This window comes from Natrix helvetica, assembly GCF_964273705.1.
Source record: "Natrix helvetica genome assembly, chromosome: 2".
NCBI lineage: Eukaryota > Metazoa > Chordata > Lepidosauria > Squamata > Natricidae > Natrix > Natrix helvetica.
In genome coordinates, this window is record NC_138552.1 from 26,972,001 (window position 1) to 26,984,448 (window position 12,448).

At 35.5% G+C, this 12,448-nt stretch overlaps 1 long non-coding RNA gene across 2 annotated transcripts in view; it reads right to left on the minus strand.

The window, feature by feature from the left end:
- Positions 1-1,381: 1,381 nt before the first annotated feature.
- LOC309385810 overlaps positions 1,382-12,448 on the minus strand; it is a 72,283-nt gene continuing 61,216 nt past the window's right edge. For both annotated transcript variants that reach the window (XR_014174290.1, XR_014174291.1), the window contains one exon: positions 1,382-1,449. This is a non-coding gene — a long non-coding RNA (uncharacterized lncRNA). The remainder of the gene's footprint in view (positions 1,450-12,448) is intronic.

A 12,448-nucleotide genomic window follows, 5' to 3' on the forward strand; every position in this document is an offset into this window, starting at 1 on the left:
CAAATACCTTGATCTTTATTCATTTTGAAATTCATGTAATAGAATCTAACATTGGCTCAAATGATTTTGATTCTTGGCCAATAGAGTTGCATTGATTGCATACGAATGAACATATACTTTCATTTTTCTAAACAATATTCTTAAATCTCCATACAATGTCTTATACATATTATCCATAAATACATGAAGCAACCAAGGAGAGATTAAACATCCTTGTCCTCCTCTCTGCTCAATATTGAATTATTTCCCGAGCATATCCCTTCTTTTCACATCTGCTTTACACCCATCACGTATCACTCTTATTGGGTTCAACAATCAAACCAAATAGGACAATGTAAATTGCATACTACTGAAATTATGACATATTCATCCTACTATTAACCATGTGTCCTTCAAATACTTGCTTTTCATGCTGCATGAATTATATTGGAATCCACATCCTTGTCCAAATTTCATATCCTTGACCTGAGACCCATATAGATCAATTTCAGAGTTCTTTAGCAGATTTAGCTGTGCCAAAATGTGACATTATTTTTTGTTTGCAGTTCTTAACTTATTAACTGACTTCCTGCATTTCCACCTACATTTTTATTTCAGAAATTTTAAAATAGTCTCTAAATATATTTAGGTACATATTTACCACATTTGTATATTCTCTTCCTAGCCAAAATGCTCAAAAGGGCATCCACTGCTCTTCACACACACACACACACACACACACACACATACACACCCCTCCAGATTTTTTTTTGGGGGGGGGGGGAATTCCATAACTCAAGTCCATATAATATTTCTATGAGGGAAATTGTAAGTTTAAAAATGTGGTGATCTTCCTTGTCTTTACTTCTTCTTTTTCTTTGGGTGTCAAGGGAAAATGCAGAGTTCTGGCTCTTGCTCTTCTGGTGGCCTCAACCACTGTTGTATTGATTTTGTTGTATTGTGTCATTGATGTTGTCTCTCCATCTTCTTCTGTGTCTACCTCATTTATTTATTATTTATTTATTTATTATTTTCTTAGATTTTTAGACCGCCCCTCTCCCAAAAAGGGACTCGGGGCGGTGTACAGTCAATACAATAAAACCAATCATAATAATTAAATACATTTAAGCTACATTTAAAATACATTTGGAGGGGGAGATAGGCTGTACTAAGAAATAAATACCTAAAAACATCACAATTAAAACCCCAAACCCTAAAATAAAATAAATCCCTGGGAGGTAAAGCTAAGAGAGTGCCAGGCCAGCTGATTGAAATAGGTGAGTCTTTAACTTTTGCCGGAAGGAACGGAGGTCGGTGGTAGTTCGAATGTCTGGGGGGAGGTCATTCCAGAGGGTTGGGCCCATCACAGAGAAGGATCTACTCCTAGGTGTCGCCCGCTGGGCATATTCTTTGACCTTCTCCTCTTTTTCTATATGCCTTAGAAATGGTATGGAATCCCACGACAGATCGCTAGATAGGTAGATGGATAAAATTTGACATAAATAAAATAAGCTGTTATATTCATATATTTCTCCATGACTTGTTGAAATGGGAAATCTGGGGTTCCTACCCTTTGCGTCATATAAAGGTATACTACACTTCCCATGCTTTATTTTTCCCCACTTCTTCTCTCCTTTTGATAATAATTGTTCGCAAAACCTTTTCAGATACACTTAACAAATTTATCTCCCTGTAGTGTGGTATTTCATCAATGTTAAATTTCCCCTTTGTGTAGGGCAGTGCTTCTCAAATAGTGAGGCGGGCCCCCCAGGGGGGGCACGAGGCTCCGTAAAGAGGGGCTCAGCTCAAATTATTTTATATATTTTTGTTTTGCAGGTTAAAGTTTTTTTAAATATTGTGTTCCTTTAAATCCTGTGCTCCTTTAAATCTTTTCTGCTACAGTTAATAAAGCTATTCTTTGTTGTAAATTGATCCACATTTCTTTCTTTTTTTATTCTCTTATACGTTAATAAGGATACAGTGTTATGCAGAGGTGTACTTATAACAATTTTATAGACAAATGATACTATTTACAGTTGCGCGGGGGGCGCGAAATGTTTTCTTTTTCCTAGGGGGGGCATGACAGAAAATAATTGAGAAGCACTGGTGTAGGGGAATAATAACAGCACTATTTCAGCCCTCAAGGAGAGATACACATACAATGTAGAAATGTTCCTGCATTGTGACTCAGTAGGCAATCACAGCTATGTTCTCATATTTTTTTTATTTCTACCATCTGCATCTGTAGCTTTACAATTTTTCAACATTCACTCTATGATTTCTTTTTCATCTTTTCTTCTAGATGGCGGTGTAATTAACATTTATAGAATTCATTTTAGTTCCAGTCATCAGCATACTACTATCATTGCCATACATTTCTCTAAAATACTCCCTCTAGCTGTTTATTTCTTCAATTTTTACTTGTTGGAATTTGACTCATTTTTAAAATTTAATTCTATCCACCTTTCAGTTCTGTCCTGCTCAGTTTAGGCATCCATATCCACAGTTCAATGCAGCAATTCCCATCTACAGCCCAGATATGAAAATGTTTTCTTCACTTAGGCTTCCTCCTCTGGCAGATTACCAATAATTAATCTGAGCAATTGTTAAAACCTGCAAGGGGTGATTTTACAGGATCTGTCTAATCAAAGGGGGCATTTGCCATGCATGCAGGAAAGAATTTTTCTTTTGTACCAATCTTACAGAATACTCTCCATATAAATACACATTTCTCTTGGCTTTTTGATTTAGCCTATTCAATTATGGAATTGCAGCTTAAATGTTTTAATGTTTTGTTGAGGTTTTTATCTGTTATCATTGAGTTTCTATACTTATATGCAAGCATGTTACATAAATGTCATTAATAATGCTTTGCTTTTTTAAGCAGCCTTGGGAACTTGATTGAAGGACAGTATAAAAATAGAAAAAAATTGGGTGGCCCAGTAATATATGGGTATTACTAGATTTGCAATATCGTGCTGCATTCAATTAAAATATGTCAGAGTTTGAAGGGAAAAATGTAAAAATAGTCAAATAATAATAATAATAATAAATATTTATTTCTTGGCCGCACCCTCTCGGGGTGGCGTACAATAAAACATATGAAATAAATATATAGACAAGACATACATATAACAAAGACATATACCAAGACATGTACAAGACAAATATTATGGTAGTAGTCTCATTATCAACAAAACTTACTATATCATTGTACTTAAATCTTCAATGTAGCTATGGAAGCAACTTGATAGATACACAACACGTCTATTACTTAAAAGAATTGAAATCTATTAGAAATACATGTAAATAAATAACACTGATCTTTTAATATATAAAAATACTGGGAGCAGAGCACAAGTAATTTCAATTCCCACTGGTCTTCAGTAGGAGCTCTTTGTTCTAAATTTGGTGTCATGATTGGAAAGAAATTGTTTTAATTGCTTTGGGAATATTTAACCCAGATAGACAGGACTCAATGGTGGGTATAAATTCAAAGCAGCATGTCCTTGAAGTACTGAGCATTACAACTGAATAGCATTCCTGGGATATATACTTCATGGATGCTGCCTCAATTTAAAGGTCCCCCCCCCCCGCTTCCAAAAGTTAGATTGGTTGAGTTTCTACACCATCCTTTGGTGAAAAGGAGGGATGGGTGTGTCGAAGTATAGAAAACAGTGGAAAAGGGGAAGCTGGAAAACATTTTATTTTCCAACCATTCTCCTCCCTGTTCCCATTTCCTGAAGTGATTGTTTGACCTTTGCCAACAGGATAACAGCAGGAAATATAAAAACAAAACAGGGTTCAATGAGCAGATGCAAAAATGTAACAAGGGCCCAGTTCAAGTAAACAGAAAGTCGGATGCAACCCGTTGTGCCATGGGAGAACCATCTCATGAAAGAATCTTAATTTCACCTTGGTTTTAAGACAGCGTATGGGCTGCTTGCAGTCTTTATTGTTGCCATTTTTGCACTTCTGGAAACAAAATGCCCCCTTTATAAGCACAAAATTCATCCAAAATTTTATATCGCCTGCTTTGTTCTTCTAAACATGAACATTGTTTAGAAGATGATGACCAGAAATCATATCCTACATATAATATTTACATTAATCAACTATACCTCGAGTATCTGGAGATATGCACATAATAAAGACCTATAATTTCTAATCTTCTTATTGTATTCAAAAAATGTACAGTTTGAACTACGGATTTGTTTTCTGGAGCATGAAGCTTGAATCTGGCGTACAGGAGGCACAATATGTCAAAACTGCTAAAATGCTGCCTTTGTTGTTCATGTGAAAGAAGGAGCAGCAGCACACACATTAAAAAGGTAGCCAATTTCTGTTTTTATTTGCACAGTATTTGAAGTGGATGCATAGCACAAAAACATACAGCTTAGAGGAAATGGTTGATTCCTATATCTTTTCCTTCGTTGTATATTGTGAGAGAAAAGTATAATGTTTAGCAGAATGTTTCTACAATAATTGATGAAGCACTCCTAAAATATTCTGAATAAATATTACAAATTCAAGGTTAGGAGACTCCCAAAGATGCTGGTTATTTGGTTTGCCTCTGATTTCCACATCCTTGTTAAGTGTAAGAAATAAATTCCTCACAGCTTTTTATTGGAATAAGAATTATTTCTTATGCTGTGCAGTTTTTTTACCTCATTTATTTTATATTGGGTCTTCTTGATAAAAATTAGAGAATGGAATATGTAGTATAAATCATCATCTCAATGTTATGCTCCAGTAAATATAGATTAGCTGTTTTTCCCTCATGTAGAAACAAATCATGATATATTACATAAAGTGAATTATCTTGCTGACTAAACTAGCCTTGGTGAGGAACATATGGCTCCAACGAAAATGCCATCTTACTCTATATTCGTCAGTATAACTATGGAATTATTTTCCAATAATTAAAATATACAAAAGGGTGGTTTATAATGGTCTAACATTATAAATATCAATACTCTTCCTGTCCTCCTGCTTCAACTTTTGCTTACACAGAATGAAAAGATAGTGCAGATTATTGATGTTCCTTTCTCTGATTTCAAAACCACACTCATCTTTTTCCAATCCAACTTCCATTAATTTATATTTGGTATACAGGTTGAATAAATACAGGGAGAATAAACATCCTTGTCATCCTCCCTTGCCAATTTGACAGATTTCTCTCTATCCTGCTCATACTGTGGCTTCTTCACTGTATATAAATTCCAATGGTGGGATTCAGTTTTTTTTACTACTGGTTCTGTGGGTGTGGCTTGGTGGGCATGGCATGGCATGGCTTGTGGGCATGGCTTGGTGGGCCTGGTAGGGGAAGGATACTGTAAAATCTCCATTCCCACCCCACTCCAGGGGAATGTTACTGCAAAATCCCCATTTCCTCCCAATCAGCTGGGACTTGAGAGGCAGAGAATAGATGGGGGCAGAACCAGTCAGAAGTGGTATTTGCCGGTTCTCTGAACTACTCAAAATTTATGCTACCGGTTCTCCAGAACTGGTCAGAACCTGCTGAATACCACCTCTGATAAGTTCCCATGAGAAAAATGGCAATCTCATTTTTCTAAGAACTTTCCACAGGTTGACATAATCAACATAGTCAGAGTCTTTTCTATCAATGAAAAGTCACATTGACTTCTTTTGGGTATTCCTTAGTTTTTTTCAATTACCCAATGGCTATCAGAAATAATGTCTCAAATTCCCTGGCCATTTGTAAAGTCATCTTGAATATCTGGCATTAGATATTCACATAATCACATAAAACTCTAATTTGAGTTGAATAATCCCAAGGATTATTTTTCTCGTATATGAAATTAAGGATATTTAAAGTAGTTTCTGCACTCTCAACATTACATTATAGTTTAGAAATCTTACTTTGGGATTGTTTTAACACAAGTCCATTTGGATGAGCATTTTATGAACATTTTGGTTCATAAACCAGGACTATAACTTTTAAATAAAATAAATTAATAACTTCCAGTCTTATCCAGATTATTAATAAAGTTGTCACTCAATCACAATTTAATCTTGAAAAGCAGCATTTAGTCAAAGGCAAAGGTGTGATTATAATGTGAAATAAATAATTCATGAATAGTTGAAAAAATAAGAATAAATTCATGAATATGCAAAGACAATAAAGAGCTATAAATATTATATGGCTTGTCTTATAGTAGAGTATCACAGCAAGAGAATAAATGCACAATTTTCACATGGCTTTTTCAATATTTACATTAACAAAGGTTTATTTAAAAAAAAACAATGAAATAAATTATAAGGTACAGGAAATTTTATCATTGTTCATTTACTATCCAAGAAGTACATGATCTAATATGTATCAAGTCATTGTTTATGACTTACTATTATGTATGAACCAGCGACTATGACTTTGTCAACAATCAAATTTTGTTTAGCACTATAGAGAACTCTAGAAACAGAATAAAATTTACAACATGAACAGTCTAAGAAAGATCAGTCCTGCTCCTTGAACAGGTCAACTTTCCAAGAGAGGTTCACATTAAATTTCTTAGAAAGGGGACAAGAGATGAGATTCTGGGGGCACAAAGGGGGCAAACGTTAAAATACAAGGACAGAGAGATAGCCATCCTGAAACAAATCTAGGTTTTGCTGGCAGGCGGGGAGGAGGAGGCAACAATGGAAAAACTCAGATCACAGAAGTAAGTTAGAAAAATAGTGCAATTGCTGATATAAGGAATCTTTTTGTTTGATACAAAATAAATGATTGAAACTATTGAAAGATACAATGTAAAAAATAAGCTGTCAAAATCTAGTTAAGCAATAACATCTTGTTTACCATTATGTAAAAGTTATGAGAATTGGGGGGAATACCATTTCCTGCATGATGTAGCTGTCAAAATTTGTAACCATACCCATCACGCTTTTCCTTAAAATTTTGCAAAACTAATTAAAAAAAAATTTCCAAAAAAAAAAGAACAGGTCAACTTTCAACCATATCTCATTGGTATGGCTGGAGTCCTTGGTGTTCTCTGACCTTGGTTATTTTCTTGCAGACATTTTACTACCCAAACTAGGTAACATCATCATTACTAGTAAGGAGTGGGGTTTGCTCCTATTTTATATTCTAGTGGTTTGTCTTCAACGTAAGCGCCACTCTTGGTGATTTCATGGATATAGCCACATACTGAAGATGCTTTTTCAGTTTTTCAAAATAGCCTATAATCCTGATGTTTCCTTGTAGACTTCCATCCAAGTTTGAAGCATTCTGAACATCATTTTTCTTGGAGCTGAGACAAGATTAGCAGGTGCCAGAAACCAAAACCAAACATAATGTGCCTAACACAATTTATAATCACAGCTAATGTTTTTACATATATTCACTAACATATCCATGACGCCAAGTGGTCTATCAGGATTCCCATTTTACAAATTACAAAACAACTATACGGATCATTTCAGAAAAAAATCTATTTCAAAATATTTTTAGTGAGGAAGAAAAAAGTCAAATAAAGATTCAGGAAGAGAAGTTAATACTTCTGGATTAAAATAGAAAGTTAGATTTTTCTGGAAGCAGTAACATCATGAGACAGGAAGTAAAATTTGCAAGTTTCATAATCGAGTTCTATTTACCTGAAAATCAAATTACTTAATTAGATAGTATTGGGAAGTGTTTCTATATCAACAGTATATACTGTGTACATGTTAAGCCTTGTACAAAATAAAAATAATCATCTGAGGAAAAGAATGTTGTCAGTCAGGTTGTTCAACTTTGCATTTTAGTTTGTGCATTAGTAATCTTTTTTTTAAAAAATGCACCAAGAAATAGTGCTTTAATTTAGAATGCATAGTGCATACTACAGAAGTACTGCAAGATCATCAGCAGTTATTCCTTAATGCCTTACTTTTAAAAATAATATTTCACATGATCTTACCTTTGATTTTAACTTTTCAAAGAAATAACTGTTCACTTTTTTTGTATCTTAAATTGGATACTGAGAGTATTTGTTCCCTTGCTTAGAATATAACTTGAACTACATATAGTAGTAGCATTTTCCCAAAAAAATTTCAAGAACAATGTGAAGTTCACTCTAAAGCATTACTGAATTATAACATGTTCATCATACCAACAGTCATGTGCACTTTCAATACTTATTTCTAATGTTGCATGAGTTATAGTGGAATCCATACGCTGTTCTGAATTTAGTACGCCTGACTTGAGACACATATATGTCCATTTCAAAAGGTTTGTTCACAGTTCATAATAGAAAGCTATGTATTAATGTTTAACATGTCTGTTTACATTTCTGTTTTCAGGGATTTACAAACACTTTTTGAATATATTTAGTAACATATTTTGTACATTTCTATTTTTCCTTCTTTCCTTGTTTTAAAAGGACATGTATTGTTTTCTTCACATATGCATATACAATTCCATTTTATTCTTGTAATCCAGTGAAGGTTGTTTATTTTGTTTATAAATCATATTTATACAGCCATCCATTTTACAAGCAAATGACTTTTTAGGTCAAAAGGACAGGTTAATCCAGATTGCTGAAGGGCTCAAGAAAGATTTATTTCAGACTTTCTTAAATTACTCCAAGAAATTCACAGCTGAAAACTGTAATAACAGCACAATAGTTTCGTTTTCTATCTTCTGTTTAAGTGACATCTTTCAATCAACTAAGCAAAAACTAAGTCCAAAGGATCTTACATAATTTAACTTTGTTTTTATGCTGTTCATTTAAAAGGATGCAACAACACAATGGGTGAACTCAGTTCATTAGGTCACCGTACATTAATCTCTGACCTGGAACTGAAAGGAGGTTAACATATTATAAGGAACCTACCATTACTTCCATAACATGGGTAGAGTCAGTATCAATTTGCTTGCATTTTAGTTTTTAAATAAACTAATGTAATTATATAATACCTAACAGTGTTGAATGTTCTGTTCCACTTCTTGATTACACAACTGTTCCATGTAATTTGCACAGTAGTATTTGTAGAAACTGTTTCTTTTAAGATTTTCAAACTAAAAAACATATGCTATGTTTAGAGTAGTATTTATGTAATTTAGGTCCTTGTCATATGCTATAGTCCAGAAATTTCTTCAGAGTTGTAGTTCAGACAGCAAAGCTGGGAATGAATTCTGAGACATAATTTAGCATTTCTAAGATGCTCTGAATCTCATTCTGATTTATCATTTTGTCTTTACTTTCATATGGTTTAATGCCATCTTTCATAAATAATTCACCCATATATGAGACTGATATGAAAATTAATTTAAAAATACAAGAATGACATGGGAAAAGATGTTATACTGGTTGCACAAATGAAATTGGCTGATGTCTTAATACCTTATAATGAATAGTATATTAATAATAAAACAACAAAGGGGATCTTGATAATTGTATTGGATTTACAAGAGAGACATGTTAAAGTTTTGCAGAATTTTGTGAGAAGGAACAAACAAACAGTGAAATCAAGTTCTAGATTCTTATTTACAATACAATACAATAGCAGAGTTGGAAGGGACCTTGGAGGTCTTCTAGTCCAACCCCCTGCCTAGGCAGGAAACCCATACCGTTTCAGACAAATGGCTATCCAACAACTTCTTAAAGACTTCCAATGCTGAGGCTTTCACAATTTCTGGAGGCAAGCTGTTCCACTGATTAATTGTTCTAACTGTCAGGAAGTTTCTCCTCAGTTCTAAGTTGCTTCTCTCCTTGACCCATTGCTTCTTGTTCTACCTTCAGGTGCCTTGAAAAATAGTTTGACTCCCTCTTCTTTGTGGCAACCCCTGAGATATTGGAACACTGCTATCATGTCTCTCCTAGTCCTTCTTTCTATTAAACTAGACATACCCAGTTCCTGCAACCGTTCTTCATATGTTTTCGTCTCCAGTCCTCTAATCATCTTTGTTGCTCTTCTCTGCACTCTTTCTAGAGTCTCCACATCTTTTCTATATCGTGGTGACCAAAACTGAATGCAGTATTCCAAGTGTGGCATTACCAAGGCATTATAAAGTGATATTAACACTTCACGTGATCTTGATTTGAACGGATTAAAGGTCAAGATCATTAAAAGTAAAAGGAAGGAATAAAAGTGGGTTTATTTGATTAAAATAGATATTTTGCTGATCAAGACTGAACAATGAGGGGTTAAGAAATTTTGTGTAGATAAGAAATGGGACATAAGAACAGATCATTTGTCATAATTTAAAAGAAGGTGGTTAGTTACTACAATTATTTATTCACTAACGCGTGCGTCTGCCTTCTTGCTGCCTCGGTGGGCTCCCCTGGATCCTAGGGGAGCACAGGGTTCCTTGGAGTGGCGCCCTGCCGTAGGGGCGGCTTGCTGGGACCCCCTGGAACAGCAGCGGCCGCAGGGGGGTCTCCAGCTTTGCCCCAGGAGCCGTGGAGCGCAGGGAGCACGCGGAATTCCAACGTGCGCTTTGCCAAACGCAGCCAGGACAGAAATGACTAATTTGAATGCAGCAGCTGAAGCGCGGTGAGGTGGGGGCTTTCCCAGGTCTTATACAGTTTAAAAACCTTATTGACTGTTTTGCAGTTTTTTTCCTGGACTTTGTTTCAACTAGTGAAAGAGTTAAAAGTGGAGGGGGGAGGGAATTTCCACCCCCCTCGGAAAAGCGGCACTTGGAAAATCTCTCCCTTGCGAGGGAGAGAGAGAAAGTTCAAAAAAGTTTAAAATACTTTCACTTCCCTTGATTGATGGGGGGGGAAAGGAAAAGAAAACCCCCTTTTTTTCTCTTTTGATTACAACTGTGAGAGAAAGGATGATGAGCTGATTCTTCTCTAAGCTATCTATGGGAATTATGATTTTGCTGTTTCCTAACCACTGGTGCTGGCTGAGTCAAGATGGCTCACTTCCTCTTTCTTCTTTGTCTGTGAGCATGAGACCTTGTTTGCCTTGATCTAATTTCCACCCCAGAGATCTCCAGGAGCCTCTTCAAATAAACTTTTTTCCCTGGATTTGGAATGTTTTGATCCATCCATCTGCTTTGGTCTTGAATTAAACAACTTATTCTCCTTTGGACTTGCCTGTTTGGTAGCCTCTACCGGCTGTGCTTTCCTACAGACACTATTCCCTATACAGAACAATAACTATCTCCGAGCTTCATGATGGGTCCAAAAAAACTACCACCTGGAAAGGCTTCATCGGCCCCAACATCTTCTACGTCCAGCCCCATTGCCCACCAGTCACAGTTGGGGTCTTTTCTACAACCTAAAGCCCCTGAAGAGAGTTCAAAGGATTTCTCTACTCAGGAGATGTTTCAGGCTCTCTTAAAGGGACAGGATGAAATGAAAAAACAGTTGAAGGACTTAAATGATCAGCTCAGAGAGACACAACAAAAAACTACACAGAACGAACAGTGGATAGGTGTACTGGAGGGGGGGCGGTTGGGATGAGGAGTGGCCTGGAGGCAATCCAAAGGGGGAATATAGAATTGGAGAATCATATGATAAAAACGGAATTTGAAAGGATGTCTTTTTTTCTTAGGTTTCAAAATTTACCAGAAGTTGAAAATGAAGATCTTAAAGAGATTATGACCACAATGTTAGCAGAATATATTAACAGAGATAAAGAACAGCTTGGGTGGGATATTGACCTGATCTATAGGATTAATTCAGCCTATGCAAGAACACATAATGTTCCAAGGGAAGTTCATGTTAAATTTCTTAGAAAAACCACAAGAGATGAGGTTCTAGGAGCTCAAAGGGGAGGACCATTAAAATATAAGGATAAAGAAATAGCCATTCTTAAGCAGATCCCAAAGAAAGTAAGAGATAAGAGAAGGAAATATAACTTCTTAGCAAAAAACTTATATAATAACGGGATCTGGTTCAGGTGGCTGTTACCAGAAGGCATGTTGATTTTTTGGGAGGGCAGTAGAATTAGAATTAATACAGTTGCGGAAGCAGAGGCTTTCATGAAAAAACATACTGCTCTATTAGGTGATGTGGGGGATCCTACACAAGATACAAAGCAGGGAGGGGCTGAGGCTCTGCCAGTGGACGGGGGTGGAAGAGGAGACAATGAGAAAACTCAGATCACAAAAGTGAATTGAAACACTATTCCAAATGTTGTTACAATGTATTTTTAAGGAAGTGACAAAAGTAAAATGATTGAAACATACTGATGATTTGGTGTTAAACTTAAAACGGCTAATATCTATGTAAATGTTTATAGTTTTCTATTTTTCCTTTTTGTAAAAGTTGCGAGACCCGGAGGGGCTTCTTCCCCCCCCCCCCCCCCGCACGATGTAGCTGTCAAAATGTTCCATAACCATTTACCCTTTTTCCTTTGTAAATTTTTTAAAAAACCAATAAACATTTAAAGAACAAAGTCATTACTTTATATACTGGATTTTGTTTTCTTTTTGTTTACTACGTTCTTATTTTTTTCTTGTCTATTTTTTTATCCACTTTTTATTTTTTCTTTTAATTTTTTTAGCTTGTATTAG